This window comes from Myxocyprinus asiaticus, chromosome 45 (genome assembly GCF_019703515.2).
Source record: "Myxocyprinus asiaticus isolate MX2 ecotype Aquarium Trade chromosome 45, UBuf_Myxa_2, whole genome shotgun sequence".
NCBI lineage: Eukaryota > Metazoa > Chordata > Actinopteri > Cypriniformes > Catostomidae > Myxocyprinus > Myxocyprinus asiaticus.
Genome location: NC_059388.1, coordinates 29,639,667 through 29,651,354, shown reverse-complemented (window position 1 = coordinate 29,651,354; position 11,688 = coordinate 29,639,667). Strand labels below are relative to the sequence as shown.

Sequence of the window (11,688 nt, the reverse complement as noted above, 5' to 3'; positions counted from 1 at the left end):
CCAGCACCCACTATAATTATGATGTAACTTCAATAATTTTGTCATTTTGTTCAGCACACTATACTATCAAATAATCCGCTCATCAGGTAAGAATGGTCTTTACGATCTCTGTTTTAAGGTTTATGGACATTTTTACTTATCAAACTGATTAAATTATAACTGAGATACTGCAGCAATGGTATAAGGAAATAATCTGATTGCATTGTCTGTTGCCTGTCATTGTTTGTTTGTTGATGCCATTATTTGAATGGCAAACTTTAACACCAACATGCACAAAACAGGGGCAGCAGGGATGCAAGCCCCTTTCATTCACAGATCTAAAGGTGCCCTTCTGGTTGTCCAGAAAAAAAGTAGAAATTTAAAAATTAAATTAAAATATAATTATAATTAAATAAAACAAAATTAAAAGAAAATATCATAATAATCTCACAATAATAGTAATAATGTGTTATTATGAGGTTTCTTTTTAAATCGCGGGGGTATTAAAGAAACTTAAGCATAGGTGCCTTTAACAGCACGTGCTACAGCAGATCGGGGGCGGATTCTAATTGCAAGTGTTCCTCTCTATGCCCTACTCACTCCAAAGTGCAGAGCCCTTGAAGTGGGTACTCTGAAAGGAACACGGAATTACTGGATGAATGTACCCTTTGTCTTGTGGGAGGGCCCATTCATTTTTTTTTCTCACTTTTGTTTGGAACAAGCTTTCAAGTGCCATCCCTTCCCACAGCATTGCCTTTTGAGGGAGTAAAAATGTAATTTTTAATTCGCCCCCGAGCATCGAAGTGGCGTCACGGAGCATCAGCTGTTTTTTTTATTCTGTTTGTGTTTCATGAAGTTACATGCGAAATGCGGCAGAAGAAAACTGTTTACAGCATATAAACTCCAGGCCATTACTTGATATTAATTTATTATGTGAGTGAAATAATGTGTTGTTTTCTACTCGCAAACTTTCCGATTGGCACAATGATTTGACCGTATGTTTGACAGTTTGTGTAGAGTAAATAATCATATTTCATAAGTTATGAAAATGGAATACTTCTAATTTGTCAGCAAATTAAAAAGCATCTGGTAAGAGTTGGTTATATTGCCTGTATATTGCATTGTGAAGTCTTTAAAACAACAGTTTCATTAACAAGGTTCGGGAGGACCAATTTCATTTAATCTGACCAGTCACACTGCCAGAGTAAGAGTATATAAACAGCTGCTTACCTCTATGTGGCAAGGATGAGGGTGGGGCCGGACGATGTTGATGCAAGCCCGGCCCCTAATCAGGCTAAATAAGCCCACGAGAGGGATAAAAGCATTCGGAGGCGGCAGTTTGGGAGAGAGAGCTACAGGCAGATGCCCTGTATGCGTTTGTGTTTATGTTTTGTCTTTAAGTTTTAATTTATCATTAAACATTATTTATATTGTCAAGCTGGTTCTCGCCGCCTCCTTTCCATTGAACCTTATTACATTGGTGCCAAACCCCGGGAAGGAGGAGGGATGCGCCGTAGTAGAGTCCTCACCACTACCATCCACACCAAAGGAGCAGCCGTGGTCATCCACCAGGGGACTGAGGAGCCCGGCTGCCTGAAAGCGGAGGAATGACCACCGACTGCGAGGGGAGGAGGGGCTCTCTACCATCCACCAAAGCACGGCGGGTAGTTCCGTCTGCCATGGACCGGAGGACTGCCTCCGATCCACCCAGGGAGGAGCACCTGTCATCCACTGGAGGGTGAAGGAGTGACCAAGGACCAGGCTACAGCGTATCAGAGAACAAGCGAGTAAGTCTTTTTTTTCCTCTCTTTCTCCCGATGTCGCTCCGTTTTGGCCTTTCCCTCTCTTTTTTTTGTTTTTCCCTCCCCTTGTCTCCCTCCCAGGTCCGAGAAGGCGTGGAGGACTGGCCGGCAGGCAGGGCTTGAGCTTTTCACCTCCAATGAGGTATTTTCAATCATTCCGGACTCCCCACAACAGCTCGTTGAGTCTGAGATCATCTCGCCTTCTCCCAACACTATTCCTCAACCGACAGCGGAAAACCAAGGCCATCAAGCTTCTCGCTCGGACACCTCTTCTCCCAGGCACCACCGCCAAACCAATGATTCTCCCCCTCCTTCAAGAGCTTCTCATACCTCCTCAACTATCACCTATTGTTCGTCTGACCACCAAGCCATTCCAGGTATAGCCAAATGAACGGTAATCGGACCAAGACACACTCTCGCAATTGCAGACATTACATGCCCTCGACGCTCAAAAAAGCCCAACTTTATGACCTGCTTGTCGCCCATAAACACAGTGGTTCATCTGCCCCACCTACTTCATTTCCACTCACTAAACGTTCAAAGTGGTGGTGGTGTAGTGGACTAAAGCACTGAACTGATAAGTGGAAGGTTGTTGGTTCAATCCCCAAAGCCACCACCATTGTGTCCTTGAGCAAGGCACTTAACTCCAGGTTGCTCCCGGGGGATTGTCCCTGTAATCAGGGCACTGTAAGTCGCTTTGGATAAAAGTGTCTGCCAAATGCATAAATAAAATAAAATAAATTGACCACCCTCAACCCAAAAAACTTTAAGAAATACAGGAATTATTTAGCAGCAAACCAGCCCCAGCAATTTTTCCCCTCAGGTCACCACAAGATTCAGCACTTGCACAGAACCTCCAGTCGCGGAGCACATGCTAATATCCCCTCCTCCGCCGAGCTCCCTCCTCCTCCTCTCTTCCCTCTTCTGTCTACCATGGCAAATCTTAACCCAGTAACAGATTTCTCAGCAAACTCTTATCCTTTCACGCAGCAAGATCACCAACCGGTTTGCGAATCGTTCACCGCTCTTACGGGCCATCCTTCTCACTCTTCAACAGCAGCCCTTCTGAATTCCTATTAATTCTGACAATATCAATCCCTCCCTTCCCCTCCATGGTTAACTGGAGCAGATTCCCATATGAGGCTGCCTCCGCTGGAGAACTCCACCCCAGTCCCATTCCCCTCTCAACTTTACCCCCCTTCTTTCTATCATCCTAATCTCCCCTACCCCGGAGCCATTCCTTGTGTGAGGCTGCCTCAGAAAGCGAATCTTGTCCTGAATCCTCTTTCAGCCAGCCCAGATTTTCCAGCTTGCCTTCCAACTTTCACTCTCCAAACAGCTATACCTCTCTCTATTCCCTCAAACGCTGCATTCTCAGAACCTCCAATCAATTCCACTCTTAAATTCTCATAGGTGCAGACATAGATCTCTCCTCTTTACTGTCAGCAATCCCATACGAAAACACGGTTAGAATCATGGATTGCCAAATTCTGCATCGCCTTCGTGCACTTTACTGAAGTTATTTGCTCTGTGCTCTCACATAGACGGCACAAGCTCAATGACTACCTATCAATCATAGCCGAACTATCACTCTCTTATGGCAGAAGCCATTTTTTCATATACCATAAGCTCTTTTCAGCCAAATGTGCAGCACGAGTCTCGCAGTGGAATCAGTGTCAGTACTGGGGAGTGCTAGATTTAGACATCCACAGTAGAGTGTTCATCGGATGTAGGAGCATTTCATGCACTGTATGCAGGTCAACTGAACACCAAATCACTTCCTGCCCCTCAATCACTCCCCCCCTCCAATCCGCCGTGACCGCTATCAATCCAACTATCTACATCCCCAAATCCAGCAGCAACCCTTCAAATTCATCCATCAAAGATTACAAAGGAAGAATAGTAAGCTTTTCAGCAGGAAAACAAATATGCAACAACTTCAACAATTTCGGATGTCACAAATCAGCATGCCATTTTCTGCACATCTACAGCTTCTGCGGAGGAGCCCACATTCACTCAATTTGTCTGGTTAAAATACCCTCAATAAATCATTCATTCAGAAAGTACCTCCATCCTCCTGTCATCATTTCATCACTAGCTAAAGAACTGGCCAATTATACAGACAAGACTTTTGATCAATTTTTACTGTCTGGATTAAAACACGGTTTAAACCCCGGTGTAGAGAGTTTGCCAACCTCAAATCTTATCTTTCACAACTTGCAATCAGCCATAGTTCAACATCAAGTGGTCGACAAAGAAGTCAAATCAGGTTTCATGATAGGCCCATTCGCTAAATCTCCCTTTGAGAATTTTCGCATTAATCCCATCAGAGTAGCCACCAGAAAATTCTCGGGGAGAAAAAAAAGTCTTATAATAGACCTCTCAGCCCCTCACGGTTGGCCTCACCTGAGCATCAATAGCTTGATCACAATCAATGAATACGCTCTTCGCTATCATAACTTCAACCAAACCATATGAATGATTAAAAAAGTAGGCAGGGATGCACGGCTTGCTAAGGTCGACATCACTTCAACATTCAAAATCATGCCCCTGCACCCAGATTTCTGGCACCTATTCGGCGTCCATTGGAACAACAAATTCTATTTTGCTGTCTGCCTCACCTTTGGCTGCAAAAACAGCCCCAAGATATTCAACATGCTATCCGAAGCGATCTGCTGAATTTTGTCAAATAATCACTCTGTGCCTTACCTCATCCATCTGCTTGACGATTTACTCATGGTCTCGCCTCACAATTCTCCCCTGGCTCTCCACCTAACCAAGGTTATGAAAGTATTCTTCGACCTAGGAATTCCTATCGCCCAAGAAAAGAATGCCGGCCCTTCCACTTCCATCAAATTTTTAGGTTTCCAACTCGATACGGCCAAATTTCCCGCTTCCCTACCCAGAGAGAAATTTGACAGGATTATTTCCATCTCTTCCGAAACCCTATCAAACCCAACCTGCACTAAGCGCAACCTCCCTTCTCAGCCACCTAAACTTCACCATGCGCATCATTCCTCAAGGTTCACCTTTCATCTCACACTTTCTCTCTCTAGCCTCATCAGTTCACTCCCTAAATGACTTTGTAGACCTAGACCAAGCATGTCAGGCAGATTTTCAACTTTGGCTGACTTCTCTTAGACACTGGAATGGCCTCTCATATTTCTACGATGACTATCTTCTCCCCTGAAGACATCCAATTGTACACTGATGCAGCCCCATCAATCAGTTTCGGAGGTTACTACTACTAGGGCTGTTAGTTTGCATTCTCATGGCCCTACAACCTAACTAAATCCCCTCCTCACTCTTAATCTTCCACCCTGTTTGAACTATATCCCGCTGTGGTAGCGGCCTCCCTCTGGGGATCGGAATGGACATTCAAAAGTATCCCAATTCACTGCGATAACCAAGCCACTGTCCAGTGCATTAGAAAATGTAGATCTCGTTCTCCAGAATTGTCACTATTTATCAGGCATCTAATTTGGATTTCACTCCGTAACCAGTTCATCATCAAAGCAGAACACATTCCAGGATAAAAAAAAACAAAACAGATTGCTCACTCTCTCTCTCGTTTTCTTTTTCAGAGATTCAGTGCCAAAGCGAACCCAACCCCAGTTCCTCCCTGTTCAGAACTGAAATATCTATAAACCACCATCTCAGACTCCTCCACCAAGCTTCCTTAGACTCCTTCAAACCATTTCCCCTCGAACCCTGCAAACTTACTGGACGGCGTGGATTTTGTGGAAAATTTTCACCAAATCTACAACCTACCATTTCCTGATTTTTCTCTCCTCTCCACATCCTCCTTTACCTCACACCTCAATCAATCAAAAAACTTCCATTCAGGAACCATCAATGGATACCTAAGCGGCATCTGTTTTTTCTATAAATTAATCTTCGGCCAAAACTACTCCACAATAAATCATCCCCAGATCTCACTTCTTCTTAAAGGCATCCATAAATTCCAGCCCGCGAGAACTGACACCAGGCTCCCCCTCACCATCGACCTGCTAATCTGATGCTTAAATACTCTTCAACAGGGTTACATTTCTCCAAACACTGCAAAAACACTAGAAGCAATGTTCATCCTTCTTCGGCTTCCTTCGGTGTTCAGAACTCACTACCACAACTAAATTTGACCCAAGAATCCACCACACCATTTCAGACCTCCATATCATAGACAACGAGACAATCAGATACCTTATCAAACAAAGCAAAACAGATCAGACAAATAAAGGGCATCCAGTTTTCATTTTCAATCTGCCAAATCCCATCCAGCCTTTTCAAACGCTAGCACACTATCTCCATTACAGAAAGTCCCTAACCAGAAACCCCCTTGATCCACTTTTCGTAGACAACAAAAAGCATGCAGTTTCCCGATTCTGATTCCAAAAACATCTCAAATCCGTTCTGATCAAATCTGGCATCCCTTAAAAACTATACACAAGCCACTTCTTCTGTATCAACGCCACAACTACAGCAGCCCAAAAGGGCCAGCCCGAGCATCAAATATGTCTACTAGGCCGTTGGTCAACTGACGCTTACCTCAGCTACATCCATACCAACCATCTCCATGTCAGAAATGCACAACAATCCCTCATCAGCTAACCACAAGGCATTCATGACCAGTGCTGGTGCTTGTCAACAACCAGGCAGGGCCCACCATTCAGACGCTGCGGGGGCCTCAAATTGCTGGACGGGCCGGCCACTAACACTCAATGGCCCTCCCGTTTGAGCTAATTCACGTTTATTTGTATCGTGGGCTCCCCATTTGGAGTACAGCGAGGACTCCCCCGTTAGCATGCTGTGAGGGCCCCCTGATTGCATCTGGAGGGGGGCCAAGGTCGGTTTCAAGGGCTCTTCCATTCGATCAGCAGTGGGATCTTCCACCCGAACGTAGTGGGAGCTATTCACATTTATCTGTATTGTGGGCTCTCCCATTCATGGCAGGGATGACTCCCTCATCGAATGCAGTGAGGGCCCCTCCCATTCGAGTGCAGGTTGGACTTGCTTGCTTGAGCAGCCACCGAGTCTCCTCCCATGGGGCTCACACCATTCGCTGCACGAGCCCATCCGTTGAACCAACCAAGCCTGGAGGGAGACTTAAGGTCAGTCTGGGCGGCTAGGGTTCACACCTCCATCTTGGGCAACCCTGCCCTTTCTCGGGGGTTCCCCTGCGTTAGGGCGTAATGATCTTTCCAGCGCAGAACAGCTCTTCGCAGAGCTCATTTCCCTGTGGCCGATACCATCAGTGTTTCAACTTGCATTCACTCTCCAATTTCTTCCTATCCTACACCTCCCAGTTTCCTATTCCCCTACATGGGCCCTAGCACGAGGCTGCCTCAGCTAGCGGTCCAGCTCGATTCTATCTTCTTTGGCACACAAGCCCATCTCTCACAAGATGGGCAAGTGAGGAGCAAGTAAATTTAATCTGACCAATCACACTGCCAGAGTAAGAGTATATAAACAGCTGCTTACCTCTACGTGGCACCAAGTGTTTCTGGCGCCCCTCCACCTCCCCATCTCCTCCTATCTATTCCATCAATATTAATCCAAGTCCAGGGAGGTATTCAAGCTTGGGTCAAGTCTCGAGCCTCGAGCCCTTCACCCCAGACAGCAAGCCACACATTTACACTATCCTTACACTGGATTACATTAGCTTGCAAACTACTGACAGCCATTTTGTGTTATTGAGGCAAGGAGTTATTAATTATTTTGATGATTTCTTTTTCAGCACAGAACATAAAAAGTATGCCAAAACATGTTTACTTATTATTACTTAAGCGACTCAAGAGCAAGCATACAGTAATTTCCTCATTTATTTTCTATAATAAATAATATGTAGCCTACATTTCAACATGTTCACAAACTTTGAACTCATTTTTGATGCAACAGTAATGTAATTTCTGGATTCTAAAGTATTTTATTACATTGCTTGAATTGCTTTTGTTTATTCATGAAACATATAGTTAGCATTTTGGCTGTGTATTCACAGAACGACGCAGACACACCAACGCATCACTCTAAATGCAAACCAACACAGGTCAGATAACATGTCCACTCTATGTATTGTGTTGTAAGTTCATCAACAGATTAATACTTGATTGCTGCCACATTTCAGACATCACTTGGCACACCTGCAGTGTAGACAGCTTTATTAATTACAACGAGAGCGGTTGCGTCATTTTCAGTGATAGAAATGTAATATGTCTTTTATAGAATACTGACATTAACTGAAGGAGCTGTCTGATTCAAGCAAACCCAGTTTGTTTTTGTTTAAACTAATAGACTAATCACTTTCAGAAAAATACCATGGTATTACCATATTTGGACATGTAGGCTACCCATTCAAACCATGATGAGGTCAGAATGCAAGCAGAAAAGATAAAATGATAAAGTGAGAGTGCAGAGATGAGAGAAGTGAAAAGAGTGATGAGATAAGAAAAAGATTAGAGCCTTATAACAAAAAAAGACACTGTGTCATTACCAGGGTAATACCATGGTACTGAATGATTATATTCATATTTCATGACACTGTCATAGTACTCCAAGATGCTTCAATAAATACCATGGTTTAAAAAACAAAACAAAAAACATGGGATTATCACAGACCATGTCTGCAAAAAAATACAAGAAAAATTCTCAAAAGTAAAGAATAAGTTAATTAAAGAATAATCATATATATTTTTCGCATCATACCCAAAAAGACTTGAGTACTGAGTTAAGGGTCTGAATACTTATGTCAATGTGATATTTCTGTTTTTTAATTTTAATACATTTGTAAAGTTCTGTCTATCTATCTATTGCTCTCTCTCTCTCTCTCTCTCTCTCTCTCTCTCTATATATATATATCAGGGTTGGGAGGTTACTTTTGAAATGTATTCCACTACAGATTACAGAATACATGCTGTAAAATGTAATTTGTAATGTAGTCCGTTAGATTACTTCTTCAGCACTGGTAGATTTTTTCACTTGTTTTGACTATAAAAACTCTGCCAGTACAGTAAGACAAAATACACGTTAAAAATACATTCTCTGAAAAACCTAAATATCTTATGCAGTGTTATTTCTAAAACAAGATCGAACTAATTGATCTTGTTTTAAGGATTTTTAGATATTTTTACAGGAAAACAATACAAAAATTATTATCAAGAATATGATTTTTGCTCTAATATCAAAGGTCTTACTAGAAAAAAGAAATTATGACCCAACGTGAATTTTCTTGATAATAAATATGATCGTGCCTGGTAACATGCATGTAAAATGGCTAGAAATAGCATTTTAGCTTAGAGTAAAGCTGACAATTTACACAAGGTTTATTTCTATTTCTTGTCCTCCAAACTTACTTCAAACTTACTTCTCTGTCTGCTCGTATGAATGAAACACATCATAAGAAAGTGTTTCACCGCTGTTCAAATGCACTTTGGATCACATCATTTATATGTATAAATGTTTTCCATCTGAAAGGACTAAATATTAAATGAAACAAATGACAATAAAATGAAAATACTTTTTGAATGTAACTCTATTCTAAATACCAATGATTTAAATTGTAACTGTAGTGGAATACAGATACTTATATTTTGTATTTTAAATACGTAATCCCATTACATGTATTTAGTTACTCCCCAACCCTGTATATATATATATAGTATAGTATTATACAGTTTATTTGCCCCGCTCACACATACATTTTCCCACATTATTATGTTAATACTTCAAATTACTTTGGAGAAAAGGTTTTATTTACTGTAGGATGAAAGTTTTAATCCAGAACTCGAAAAAAAAAAAAAAAAAAATTCTGTTCTAATTACAACAGAGGGGAACTGTACACATCAGAGTTTTTGTGATTCTTGATTTTGACAGATTTTCAGTCTTCATGGCAAGGGATTATAATCCGGTTAGGTGTGTAACATAACTAATATTAGCAGTGAAGTGCATCTTAACAAACATCTCTCCTGAATAGGTTCATCAAATCACATGAATGAACACAGTTTGATATTTTGAGATAATCTGAGATTATTTGAGATTCTGTCTACACCATATGCTGGCTTCAGATATGTCATTCCTACCTGTGTTATTCCTCCTTTGGGGTGAGTATTTTCCTGTCAGTTTTATATTTGTTAAGTAAACATATTTTAAACAAGCTTCAAAATCCAAAAAATTCGGTGGAATTAAAAACTTTAGAAAGACGGACAACATTTTTTCTAATCAAAATGGAATATGTCAATACTATGTTGATAAAAACATGAATATTTCTTCTCAGCTTCTTCTCTATCAGCTGCGGCATTCAGACTGAGAACATTCCACTTGGAAGATAAAATGACTATGCCTGCAGCTCGGAATAGTTGCACAAGTAAATACACTGACCTTGTCACAGTTTATGACCAACAAGACAATGATGAGCTAGTTAAACTACTGAAACCAGGCACAAGTGGCTGGATCGGTGCCTATACAAGTCAGAAATGTTCAAATGATGAAGAAATCACAATCAGCAAATTAACAGGAAATGATTGGAAAAGATGTTGTGCTGTTGTGAAAGATGAAAAATTGCAATCTTTCCCATGCAGTACATCAAAACCCTTCATGTGTTATGATCAAGGTAATCATCACTGAATTACAGATAATTTACATCTAAATCATATCTAAATTCTACTTAAAAATTTGCTTTCTTGCATTCTTACAGGCCAAACATCAAGCACCTATAAATTAATTCAGGAAAGAAAAACCTGGTTCTTGGTTCTGATTCTTACTGCAGAAAGAATCACACTGATTTAGTCACTATCAGCGATGACACTGAAAATACAGAGGTGATGAAAGCAGGAGAACAGAGTAAAGATCCTTTCTGGATTGGCCTTCCAAGTGATGACTTAGAATGGTTTGATGGAGGACAATCTAATTACACAAGCTTTTCTAAAACTGCTTCTTTAGGTCCTTTTACCATCCTTTACTTCCCTGGGAGTTGGATGAAACGTTCTGCAGAAAATAATTTCTTTGCTCTATGCTACAGTAAGATGAGAGAAGGCTTAATGTATTTAAATTCAAATCATTCCAGGTTTAACAAAAGATGCTGCTCTAAATAAAAATAAAATAAACAACTAATTTTAAATTAAACATTTATTTTTCTAGAAAGCCACATTCATGTCAGTCATGAAAACATGTCCTGGGAGAAAGCTCTGGATTACTGCGATAGTAATGAGAATACTTCTGGACTCCTGCGCATCGAGTCTGAGGATGATCAGATAGAAACGGAGCGAAAACTAAGGAGGAGGAATATTTCTGGTCCAGTGTGGGTGGGGCTTAGACAGAGTCGACTCTTTGGATTTTGGATTTGGTCCAATGGGCTTCATGTGGGACCCTGGACCAACTGGAAAGGAGGAAGTCAACCTGAACATCAGATGTCCCACCACTGTGGTGCCATAGAGAAGATGAACGGTGAATTCAAATGGACTGATAAAAACTGCAGATCTAAATTTACTGTTTTATGTGAGGGAAAGTAATATGAAACTCTTAAATGTTCAACTGTTCTCTGTTAAAGGCACCATGTCTGTTTGTGACTCTTAAAAGTTGATTAAATGCTGCACTAAGCCTGTAACTGTTGTGGATCATCCCTCAAAGATGAACATACAGTGACTTCTAAAACATTTCATTGCATTAGAAACAAAATGTCAACTAAGTGGCGTATGCAAACAAATGATGAAGGTCTCACCCAGCATACCCAGAATTACACGACCTGCTTGCTGCGATTATTTTTTCATGGACACCCAGCTGTGGGCTTAATATTTAGGCTATATATTATTCACAGTTTATGACCAGAGAGAGCCCTCTCAACACCTCACTTCATGTTATATTTTAATTTATGTAAATTAAAAGTTTTCAAAAAGCACTAAATGCACTGACTATGCAA

At 41.1% G+C, this 11,688-nt stretch overlaps 1 pseudogene; it reads left to right on the top strand.

Annotated features, from left to right (window-relative positions):
* The first annotated feature begins 1,586 nt into the window (after positions 1–1,586).
* LOC127435238 (uncharacterized) lies at positions 1,587–11,457 on the top strand (annotated as a pseudogene).
* The last annotated feature ends 231 nt before the right edge of the window (positions 11,458–11,688 follow it).